Source organism: Mauremys reevesii, linkage group 4, assembly GCF_016161935.1.
Source record: "Mauremys reevesii isolate NIE-2019 linkage group 4, ASM1616193v1, whole genome shotgun sequence".
NCBI lineage: Eukaryota > Metazoa > Chordata > Testudines > Geoemydidae > Mauremys > Mauremys reevesii.
Window position 1 is genome coordinate 32,360,220 of NC_052626.1, and position 12,480 is coordinate 32,372,699.

The 12,480-nt window shown below is 44.8% G+C and overlaps 1 protein-coding gene across 4 annotated transcripts in view; it reads left to right on the forward strand.

Annotated features, from left to right (window-relative positions):
* Positions 1-12,480, forward strand: part of FOXN3 (forkhead box N3) — a 399,108-nt gene that overhangs the window by 175,829 nt on the left and 210,799 nt on the right. Inside the window, exon 5 of one of the 4 annotated variants that reach the window (XM_039535613.1) lies at positions 276-352. The exons of the other annotated variants lie outside the window; for them this stretch is intronic. The gene's annotated coding sequence lies outside the window, so the exon portion shown is untranslated. The remainder of the gene's footprint in view (positions 1-275; positions 353-12,480) is intronic. 4 annotated transcript variants of the gene reach the window in all.

Genomic DNA, 12,480 nt, shown 5'->3' on the forward strand with positions numbered 1-12,480 from the left:
TTTTGAGCCAGATGTCAGCTGAGACAGATGTGCTACTCACTCATTCATCAAAAAAATCTATGTAAGATGGATACTAGCAACTCAGATGTACTTCTTGAACTGCAATAGAGAGAATGTGCTCAGTTTGATGATACTTATTAGCAAAAGTTTCTGGATTTCATTATACTACACAAAGGCTCTTTACTCAGTGCAGTTGCCTCTCAGGAAGCAGAGGACAAGAGCTATGGACTTTCAATGATTTTTGCAGCTTCAGCCCATTACCTTTTCACCCTCAGATGCATCAATCCAGGACTGAGAGGTTTCAGCACGTCTTTTGAAGACTGACAGGCAGCAGCACAACTGAGCACTGGCCGTAAGTCATCGCACCAGCAGAGTCTATCTCCAGCTGGAATGGCCTCTTGTTTCCCAGCTGAAGATTCCAAAGCACTCTGTGGATAAAAGCAATAAGCAACATGTACGGAGTGAGGGGGATGGGAGGAGAGGGAAGCTTTTATGACAAACCAGCCCTCAGAGAAACAAACTGAGAGATTCTCTCTCTCCTTCTAAGGGTATGTCTACACAGCAGGCTTTCATATGTCCTGGGTCACACCCACATGGATGCAAGCTAGCCAGTCCTGTCTCCAAGAGTCCACATTGCTGTGCTGCACATGCCCTATACCCTGCATACCGGTGTTGACACTGGCATTGCAGCTACACCTGTCCACTGCTAGGATTTCAGTGGACATATCCTGGAGTTCTTGGCATCTTGCCAGCTGGAGCTGCTTTAAGGATTGGTTTCTGGCATATTGTGGGAGAACTTGTCTATCCTCCCAGGCCACTGTGAAGAAGTGGTTTTAGTCCACCAACATATTTAGCTGAGGCACTTCCTGCTCTACACTCTCCAGACTTCTGTCCATTACTGCTGGGGGACCAGCCATGTGTTTGTAGGATGAGCTGCTCCTACTTGCTGAAGGGGCAAGTATGTGAACGTAAAGGGTACTACTCCCTTTTTCTGCAGGCCTTGCTTGACAACAGAGGCAGGTTCTTGAACACCAAGAGGGGCAGTACTGGAAAGGTGCATGGTTCCAGAGTCCTGAGGAGATCTGGCATTTACCTGTTGGGGAAGTAGGGACCCTGTTCCCTCCTAAGGGCAATGGGGTGTTGGCGCCCACCATGATTTTGTTGGACCCTGCCTACCCTGTCTTGCCATGGCTCACGAAGCTATACCCTGACTTCAGAGGGCCTGGAAAAGGAGGTTCAGTTATGCTTTAAGTAGCTGCTGGAAAGTGGTAGAGTGTGCATTTGGCAGGCTGAAGTTAAGATGGTGCTGCCTACAAAATCCTTTGGTTGCCTGTGTGGCCAATGCATCTGAATGGCTGAGTCCTGCTGCACCCTGCACAATATCTGTGAGGCCAAAGGTGAGTATTTCCACATGGAGTGGTCTCAGGACCCTGCTGGTTTGCAGGCCCAGTACCCAGCAATCAGATCAACACTGGGGCTGGATGTAAGCAGTCATGGGAGATAAGGGATATTCTGTGCCCATATCCTTGTAGCCAATGGGATGTGGATGTGAGGATGTGATGCCGTAAAGGGGCCCTGTGATGATGCCCAGCAATGCCAGTAATGGGGGCATATAATGCTGTAATGGGGCATATAATGCAGTTATGGTTTTAACTGTTTTATTCAATCACTGCTAATTTCTATCAATACTGTGCTTCACATGACTGGTTTTGCGAGTTTAGGAAATGCAGTAGCTTTTTTAAATGGCAAAGACTAAGCATCTTCTCTCTCCACTCTTCTGTTAGCATCCACACAGCGCTGTGTTGTACAACCAAACTACTTTATTAAATAAAAAAAAAGCAAAAGTGAAAAACCTCTAACAAGGTATTGCAGGCATACCAGCTGCCTGCCCACAGACAGAAATAGACATGTATGTAGAGTGAAGGAAAGTATAGCACAAGTGTGTGTGTGTGTGTGTGTGTGAGATATGGCGCTAGCCAGTGAAATTATATGAACACTGAACTGAAAACAACAAAGGACATTTTTAATGGTACACACAGTTATTGCTCCTGTTCTCCTTCCCCCTGACAAAATGTTTTGCCTGTGAGGCACATTGCTGCACAAGTTGTGTGGCTTAGTGCAGTTTGCACCGGGGTGTAGTGCACAGGGTATACAGTCCAAAGAGTTTTACATGGGTCAGGCATGCCATGATTTTCCAGTGAGTGCACTCTCTTCAGGACATGATACCACAGGCATGGGTGGCTGCACATGGGCTGTTACTGCTGCTGGCATTGGAGCCAGTTGTAGAGCTGGCACTACTGCTGGCAGCTGAATCCTGGTGGACAACAGGCTCATCAGCAGTTCCATCACCATCTGGCCCTGCTCCCTATTTCTCCTCTCCTCTGCCTTGAACTGTTCCATCTATCTCTGCTCCTTCAGCCTGTCTCTCTCCTCCTTCTCCCTCTGATGCTGCAAGTGAGCATCAGTCCTTCAGACCATGTTCTCAAACATCTCAGCCCTGACCTGCTTCCTTTTTGCTCAGTGATGGATGGTAGGGTCCATCTTATGCCTGTGTTGGAGTGATGGCCCATCTGAGGTTGAAGTACTTGCCAAGGCAAGCAAAACAATGAAAGGCAATATAATTTTTTTCATGGGGGAAAAATGAAAAGAATCTCCCCACTTTACATTTGCATCATGGCAAGGCCACACTGAAACTCTTGTCAGTTAGGAATGCTTTGTATACTCCTTGACTCATTGTCCTGTTCAGAAGCTGCTGTTGCCATCGACTTTTTTAATGAAGCACCAGGGTAAGTGTTGGTCCTAACATTCTTTCAGGCTGGAGAAGCCCTTGATGACATCACCCCCTTTCAAGTACCAGATCGGTAAAGTGCTTTTCCAGGCAAATGGCAGAAACTCAGACATCTGTGCAAAGGGAATTTTTCCATGCCTGGTGATGGAACTGCTTATCCATGAGTGAAGTGGTCTAATGAGTTACGAGGGCAGTTGTAACAAGTTTACCCTGCCAAGGAATCTGACCAACCAGCTGGAGTACCTCTACGTGACAAATGTTCAAGTATCACCTTCCAGGAGTGGAAGAACACAAAGGCAAACGTTAACCGCATACAAAGCAAAGCTGCAGAAGCTTGCTTCTGGCACCCCTCCTGCCTGGACTGGACCGCATGTCCTGAATGAACAGAGCAAGAGGGACAAATAGCAAAGGACCAGATCAAACTTTGCCCCCTGTTACAGCCCCTGGGACTTATAACCTGTGCTGACTGGGACAGTGGTTTAAAAGACTAGGTATAAATCTCTATAATCAGATTGGTGTAACTGAGATACTAAAGAACAAAATTTCTATAAATATACCCTCATGTTTGTCAGTGCTATGACCCTTTAATTGTCTGGCTCAGATTTATTTCAATGACACTGTGTAAGTCCCACCAACTAGGGGTGCATTTGAAGGTGTCCCCCCCCCCTGTTGACATCCATCTTGGATCACATGATGCCGTGGGAAGGGTGGAAGAGAGGCATAGGGAAGGGAGTCCATGAAAATGTCATGGCTTCCACCCTCAGCTAAAGCTAAGCCCACCCTGCTTGCATGCAATATTGGACATAACCAAGAAATTATTCTGTCTTAAAAGTGCAGTCTCCCAGAGGATCAGAACAAAGATGGCGGGTGGTACTCAATGGGCCTTGTACCTCTCGCTTCGTCTCTGAACAGGTCCTTGGAAAATTTGTCCCTGTGTATCCATCAGGGTATCAGCATGTGCAGGCTGATCCTGGGCTCCCAGCTCCCCTTCCCATTCCTAGGACTCTGCCACAGTCTCTCCCACCGCTGCCCCCTCTTCCTCCTTTCTGTACACGAGTCCACCCTTATTCAAAATGATGTATCCCCCTCTGGAGCAAGTTGTCCCTGACATATTACACTAAGGCTCTAGGGGACTTGCCCCTGAACTACAGCAACAGTGGCTACAGAGGCCCTCAGGACTCCATTTCTCAGATTACCTAGAGTCCAGGGCAGAGGTAGAACCAGCTGGAAACAACTTCCAGAACAAATCAGAAGCCAGAATTTAGAGACAAAGGGTTTGATTTTAATTTCAGTTCTGGCTATTGTTGGAGTGGAGCAAAGAGAGAAGCATCACAGCATGGGACGTCCCCATTAAACTCCCATTCCTACCCAAAGGGAAACTTTTGAACTCTGGTGGTGGCTATTGGGTCATTGAAAAGTATCTGTCCAACAGAGACCGGCAACCCTGAAAGCTGAGGAGCAATTCCAGGTCAGGCTGCCAAGAGCCAGTTTAACTTTCTGTTGGACTCCAGACCAAGGAGCCAGCCTCAAGACAGTACTACCCTGCTAGGCGGGAAAGCCACGTAAGAAATCCCATATTTGTTTATTTTGCTGTTCGTTTCAAGCTGGCCAGTGATTACAGTGCTGCATCACCCATCACTGATTCCCAATTCACTATCTGCCTAGGCAGGAGGGAGCTGGATAGTTTGGGCCCATTTGTAAATATTGGGGGGGGGGATTTAAAGTATTGTTGCTCTTTTATTATTCAAGTTATTCCTGTTCTTTCCTTATCCCTTCTCCTTTGTTCCTGGTACCTAATAAAGTTCCCCCGTTGTTGTATTGATACTTTAGGGATTAAGATAATTATTTTATTCCTTATGTTTTGGACTACCCTCCTAGTGTATTATTTGGTAGTAAACATGTTCCCAAGGGACAGCACCTCTTATATTCCATGCACTAGGAGGGTCCCCTCTTTGGGAGAAGGCACCAGATGCCAAGATAAAGGAATTAGGAACAGGCAGAGGCCACACCTCAGGCTGGGATTGCAATTATGTCATGTGTGACAATGGTCTTTGCACTCAGGGTGTAGGCAAATATCTGGTTGAGTTCCTCACATGGTGTGGAAGGCGCTCCCAACTTCCAGGAGCTCAATTCCGCTTCCCCAGGCTGCTCCTGGAGTCCCTGCCTGGCTTGGAGACCTATGGGCGGCTGTTGGTGAAGCAGGTATTGGCTCCAAAGGGCCCAATCCCTTTTTCTTGCCTAGGTCCTGTCCAGCCTGAGTCAAAGGCAGGTGGGGAGTGGAAGGCTCCAGCTCGCAGAAGTTGGGTCCATTTCTCTTGGCCTGGCTCTTGGTCCCCTGGCCTGGCTCGGCTTGTCAGTGGCAGAGTACTGTGGAAGGCAATTATGTCTTCCAGGTGCCTGATCCTGTGTCTCTGGGGATCTGCAAGTCTCCTTGCCCAGCCTGAAGAGCCATGGGTGGCTGGGGAAAGAAGCAGGGTGTAGGGAGCCTGATGCTTCTTTTTCTTCCTGTCTCCTGGAACGTCTAGGGTGCATTCCCAGGTCAGCCATTCCCATCTTTTGCCATTTTCTATAGCTGCACTACATCTCATTCTGCTGCCTGCCCACCTCCACCAGCCTCTTCAAGATGGCCTCCTAGAGGGGTTTGGTCCTGGAACTCTGGGTGAAATCGTGATTCCTGGAGTATTCACAGCAAAGGTTAACTAGAACCTCAGGTGTAATCCTCTCACCAGATAGCAGCTCGCTGGATGGTGGGCATCTGGCTCTGTGGCAGAGCTGGCCATGCAGCAACTGGAACTGACCACATGGAAAATGAGAGGTTAAATGCTGAGCTAGGATCTCTGAACTGCCCTGTAGCTTCTGTTGCTTAGGGGGCTAGTGGGACATGAGAGCAGTAGAAGGGCAGGCAGATACAAGTTTAGGGAACTGTGGGAAATGAAATAGAGGACTATATTGGCTCGAGGTCACTTACTTGTGACTTTGCTGCCAACACCCTGCAAAATGGGCAGAGTCGGAGGTGGGTCACAGCTCAACATGCGCTCTGCCCTGTAGCCCATCCATTATCTTATGGGTTGCACTGTAAGTCCAAAGCTAGTTTAAAAGCATTAAGATAAGATATAAGGTAGAAATTCAAGAAGCCTACCAGCCTAAACATGTAAGATAGTAGAGTAAGCAGTTAGTATAAAGATATGAAGCCTATGAACTGTGGCATAAGTAAATGGTTTAGCTTAGCATAAGTAAGTTAATTAGCAGTGACCCTAAGTCAAAAAATGGCATACGACATAAATTTTGCAATAAATAATTCTGCTGAAATTCTGGGATAGGGACATCAGCAGATGCTTAGCCAAAGAATTGTTATGGTAACCAGTTGATGTATATGCTAATAAGTCTGATATAATTAGTATACTAACCTATAGAATTAAGACTCCCCAATATTATAAGGGTGAGGAAGTCAGTTATGCCAAAGAGGGCATAAATCCTCTTATGAATATTCAGGGCAGCCATCAAATGCAATAATAGGCTGGACCACAAGGTAGGCTGATGAGAACTTAATAATTGTATTGGTTTGTATGCCAGAGAGAGGTTAGGCCCCTGGCAGCCTATCACCTGTCTCACTACTCCTAGGTCTCCATAAGGATTGTGTGAGTATGCATATCATATGGTGTGGGCCGTAAAACTGATATTGCATTACTGCTACATTTTTGTTTGGTTGGGAACTTTTAGTGTGTTAATAACTCTGCTAATAAAAATATTAAAATAGCAAAAAAATCTGTTGGCCTACATGTGACTGTTGCAGCCAATTTAATCATCGTACAAATAACTGTGGGCCTGGTCTTGGAACTGAAACCTGTCAAACGACAAGGTTTCATTTGTTATTTGGGAATTCTTAAGTAATAAGTACAATATAATCAATATTGAATCAGGCACCAGCCCCATACTACCCAGTCAAGTATGCCAGCTCAGGTAGAATTTTCCCCATGACACATATTGGAGGGTTTTCAGTGTGGGTTACAGGGAGGATTGGGCAAAAATGCAAAACTCGATATGCAGAAAGCCTGCAGGGTAGATATACTCAAGCTATTGTAATGCAAGGAGGATGACATCGGTCCAGAGTAGTGTATCTGAGACACAGAAACAAGTATGGTCATGCATCCTCCTAAACTAGTATTTCCTTGCCAAATTTCAGTGCAGAAAGGGCCAGCTTTTCCAGATCCTAACATCTGGGTGGTTACAAGCAGTGGTTTTATAGATGTAGGATACTAATGGGGACCAATAAGAAAGAGGCTAGTTGGGGAAATTGACTTATTGAAGGAGAAATTGAAAAGCAATTAATGATTAATAGCTTAATGCTCTGACTCAACTATCCCTGGCATATGAGCTAATTTCTAAGCTGTTCTATGGAAAGGCTTTTGATCTGATACTTAGAGATTCAGATACTGGGCTAAATTCAGAGGTGATATAGACAGTGGGCTCCCTTGCCTGTGTCTCCTCTCGCCCGAGTTTCACACTGATGAAACTCCACTGATTTCAAAGGAAATACTGGAGAAGCTAGCCAGCAGAAGCAAATACAAGGAGCAGCCACTGCAGATGCTGCGCTAGAGACTGTCAGACACTGATGATGTTACCAGATTGCTTTGGTACAGATTGGACTCTGTACAGTTCCCCCTTTATGCTGGTTGGCTGTTTGCTATGCCCCCATCCCTCACAATTTCTTCATCTCAGTCTCACTCCGCCTGCCCTCCAGGCTCCCTGCTTTTCTTCCCACTATCCTTTACCCAACCCTCCTCAGACCTTCCTGTCCGTGGCCCTTCTGTCTTTCCTTCTAGCTAATTGCTTCAGAACAAAACTCCAACCAAAGAATTTTTAAAAAATGTTGGCACTAAGATGGTGTTTACAAACTGTCACTCTGCTTATAAATTATACCCCTGTTCTCTACCCTGGATTTACTTTGTCTAGTTAGACTGTGAGCTCCTTAGGGCGTGGACTCGCTATTACTCTGTACAATGCCTCTGTTACTCTGTATTTGTGCAATGTCAGTAGAGCCCAAGCACAACTGTGATGCTAATAATAATAATAATGTTGGAGCAACAATAGTAATAATAATAAATACTCATGATTGACACTGATGTGAGAGGAGAACTAGGCCCCCTTGCAGTAACTGAGACTGAATCAAACTCCCCTACACCCACTTATCAATATAGGATTCTAAGGTGATGTAACTTCCACACTGGGAAATCAGAAGACATAAGAATGCATGTGTTAAGGAAGGAGACGGGCTATTATAACGTATACGCCCTTATTAGTTGATTTTCTTGCTCCAGGCCTATCTTCTGGCTCCTTGGCCTGTGAGTCATAATATAGGCTCGTCTCTGAATCTGGCCCACTATACCTGTGTGGTATTTGATCAAGTATGTAAACAAAACAATAAGGTTTCAATCTGCTCCCACTGAAGTCAATGGAAGTTTTGCATTTGCCTTCAATGGGAAAACAATTGGGTCTTAAATGGGAGCAGTGGTAGGAGGGAGGGACCCATAGCAGGGAAAGAGAGAACAATGAAAAAAGAAAAACAGAAAGTCAAAAATAGCACCTCGCTCATTTTCACTAACCCACACACCTCATAATTCACACACAAACTGATGCTGTGCTCCCCTTCTAAGCAAAGATTTAAGAGCAATGAGCCATAATGCAGTCTCATATAGCTAAGACTTTATTACTTTTACAGAATATATTATACTATGTTTACTAGTTTAGTATGAAGTATTATCATAAATAATTAAAGCTAAACTGCACTTGTTAAATAAATTAACAAAGTGCACCGTGAGATGCATTATCTACGCTTTCGTCACGCTCATTTGCTTAGCCCCTCATCCTTTGAGAAGCTAAGTTCCCTCAACTCCATGGAAGTTGCTGGGAATGGAGGGTACTCAGCACCTCATAAGATTGGGCGCTTACTAATTCATAAAACTCAGTAATGTGCGATGGGTCTTCCAGACATTAGTACAAACGAACAAGGTTTGGTTGTAGGAATGAATCCCATTCCTGGGTTAGTGAGGTGGGGATGAGATAAAGAGATAGATACCTCCAATCTAGCATATAGTGTACACAATGTGGGGAAACCTACAAGAACTTTGTTCACAAACTACCAGAAGCAAGGCCTGGGGCTGCCACACAGCCAGGCTGCAGCCAGTTACTACTGATCACATAGGAGAGAAGCAGGTGTGGTCTGATGCCTCCCCTCTCACAGGTTTGTGTAGATCTGTGCTTAGTGTTTACCATTGGCCTTGCCCCTTGTATGCCCATATTGTCTCCATCTGTGGTGAGCTGTGGCAGTCTCATTTATGGTGTACATAAGGGTGCAGTCTTCGGTTATTTTCCTCCTGTCTAGTCTTTTAAGATGTTTTTGGCTGTTGCATAAAGCACCTTAGGTTTGGGCCCAGAATGTTTGTCGTTAGAATGACCACTTTTCCTTTCATTAGCCCAGCTGACCTCGTTTAGTGCAATTGGTAGCATTATAGTAAATGGCTTGCATCCCTTTAAAGTGTTCCTCCAGCCTCGAGTTCACAAGCAGCTCTCTGGTGGGCTTGAATGCATACAGTTGAACAGGAAATGGGCAGCATCAGCCCAGAGACTCAAGTCTTTTTGGGAAACTCTACATTTGCGAAAAGGATAAAGAAACAGGTTAAAAGTGCTACTAGTTTTTGTTTCATTGCATGCAGTGGTAGGTAGCTGTGGTGGAGCTGTATGTCTGATTTTTTTCCTGGACAATTTTCTCTCATAGATGAAGTACAGTGTACAAAACAATTACCATTGTTATGCTTAAAAGACACAGGATCAGATCCCAAGAAGGTGTAAATCTATATAACTCCATGGCCTATAGTGTGTGTGTGTGTGTGTGTGTGTCTGTACACTGCATATGAACAGATCAGCTCTAGATAAGTTACTGTGGGGATATCTACACTACAGCAGCACAGTTACGGTGCTGTGGCCGTGCCACTGTAGAGTAGATGCTTTCTACATTGACAGAAGGGATTTTTTAATTGATGTAATTCAGAGGTTCTCAAACTTCATTGCAATGTGACCCCCTTCTGACAACAAAAATTACTACACAGCCCCAGGAGGAGGGACTGAAGCCTGAGCCTGCCCAAGTCCTGCAGCCCCAGGTGGGAGGGCAGAGCCTGAACCTGAGCCCTACCGCCACAGGCAAGGGGGCCAAAACCAAAGCCCAAGGACTTCAACCCTAGTTGGGGGCCTGTAACCTGAGCCCTGCCAGCCAGGGCTGAAGCCCTTGGGCTTTGGCTTTAGCTTTGGCTGGGCGGTGGGGCTTGGGATTGGGCTTGGGCCCCGGGCTCCAGCAAGTCTAACGCCAGCCCTGGCAACCCCATTAAAAAGGGGTTGTGACCCACTTTGGGGTCCTGACCCACAGTTTGAGAACCACTGATTGTAGTTAATCCACCTCTCTGAGAGGCAGTAGCTAGGTTGCTGGAAGAATTCAGCCTTGCTGCATCTACAATGTGGGTTAGGTAGCTCTATCTACATCGCACAGAGCAAGAAATTTTTCACTGGCCTGAGTGATGTAACTAGGTTGATCTAATTTTAGGTATAGACCAGGCCAAGGGGACAAGAGTTCATTTGAATTGTTGATATATAATTTTTGGTACAAATTAACCTGCATTTTTACATTAGCTTAAATGAAGCCAATTTCTGAGTCTGAGTTAAATGATTAGTCATTTAACATTTCTGGACTCAGTAACTCTATCTTCATTAAGAAAGTGGTTTTTTGTAATACTTGTCTCTAAAAAGGACCATGGGGATTTTTAAGAGGTGGTATTAATTAGCACTAGAAATACCATGAAGAACTTTCCTAGACAAATTCAATGTATTTTTTTTCACATGGAAACAGAATTTTATTCAAAAGACCCAGTTGACTTAATAATTATCTTGAAGCCAAAGCAGGATTTTAAGCCCTAGAAGGGTATATATAATTTCCAGGTGACTGGTACTTGTGCAATTTAGCAGCAAGGAGGGGCATTAGGATGCTAATCTGGGGAGCAGCAGGAGGGCTGGCAGGGGAGCTCAGGGATTGTGGAAAGGGGTTAGGGTGACCAGATATTACGATTTTATAGGAACAGTTACGATATTCGGGGCCTTTTCTTATACAAGCACCTATACAGGCCATCCCGATTTTTCACACTTGCTATCTGGTCACCCTAAAAGGGTTGTCAGGGTTACTTTCTGGAGGGGTTATAGGAGAACCTGGCATGTAGGAGGGTGACTGAGTTCATTGTTGGTGAGAAGAGTGGCAGTAAAGTTAGGCAGCTGAAACACTGATTGTGATGTGTGGTGGAGGTTTCTGGGAAAGTTAAGCAGGTGGGAAGGTCAAGATTTTTTGCCAGGGAGTTTGTGCTGTTTGTTATGTGGAAAGGTTCAGTAACTAGAAAGTGGGGTCAGGGAAATAGATCTGGCACTCCGTGTTGCGAGTTCAGCAGATAAGGACAAGTGAGAAAGATGCTTGCAGGGGTGGGAGGGAGCGTTTGCAGAAGAGTATAATCTACAGTGCAGTTTACAGGGGGCTTGATTCTGATCTCACTTAAACTGATGTAGATCAGAAGTGAGAGCAGTAAAACTGATGTAAAGAAGGGGTAAGTAGGGTCAGAATCAGACCCCTTGTCTGGAGTTGTCCAAGGGTTACCAAAATACAGACATTTTTCATAGCATTTAAAATAGTTTTTTTTCCCCTCCTGACTTTGGAAATGTGAAACACTTCTTGGATCATTCTTGGTTCTTACTGAATAATTTTATTTTTGCCTTGCATCATCTTTTATTGTAGGGGTGTTCAAAACTCCTTACCATGGATGCATTAGGCCTTTGTAAAATAGCTACAGGGAAAAAAGTGGATCAGATTTTTTTAGCCCAATTTTGTCTTTTTTAGTTGTTTGTTTTGTAAAATCAGTATTTATTTTTTAACTGGAATACCTCCAAGACTATGCTGGAAATGGTAATGTTATAGTAAGAGGAAGCAGAGCTGGAGCTAGGCATAAGCAGATTAAGGCCTGGTCTACATTAATGAGGTAAGTCGATCTAAGTTACGCTAGTTAAGTTATGTAAGATATGTCACTTAACTTAAGTCAAAGTAGCTTAGACCGACTTACAGCGGTGTCTATGCTGCGCTGTTTGACAGAGCTTCCACCTCTAGGGGAGATGGAATACTGAAATTGATGGGAGAGCATGTTGCCATTGACTTATCGGGTCTTCACTAGACCCACTAAATTGATGCCCGCTGCATCAGTAGTGAAGACAAGCCCTAAGCAATTGCTTAGTGCCCTGAGCAGCTCACGCCCTCCCCTACATTTTCTTTTTATTATGTATTGGGGGGGGGAATATTCCTGTTTAGGGCCCCCACTGGGCTAGCACCACTATTGAGCGGGAATGGGAGAGTGAATTTCCTCCTAAGATATTAAGTGTTTGTTTAGAAGAAGGGGAATGTTTATGGCTTTTGAAAGTTAAGGGACACTCATCAGGAAAATGAAGCCATTCTATTAATAATCAATTATTATCATTTTATTATTTATGTAGCACAATAAATGTTCTGTTCAGTTTGCAAAAAACATTCTTGATGAGGTGCCCCATTACTGATGACACTTTTGTAGCGCAGACTTCAAGTTCTTTCTTGATACCACCCACGTTATCGAGAATAG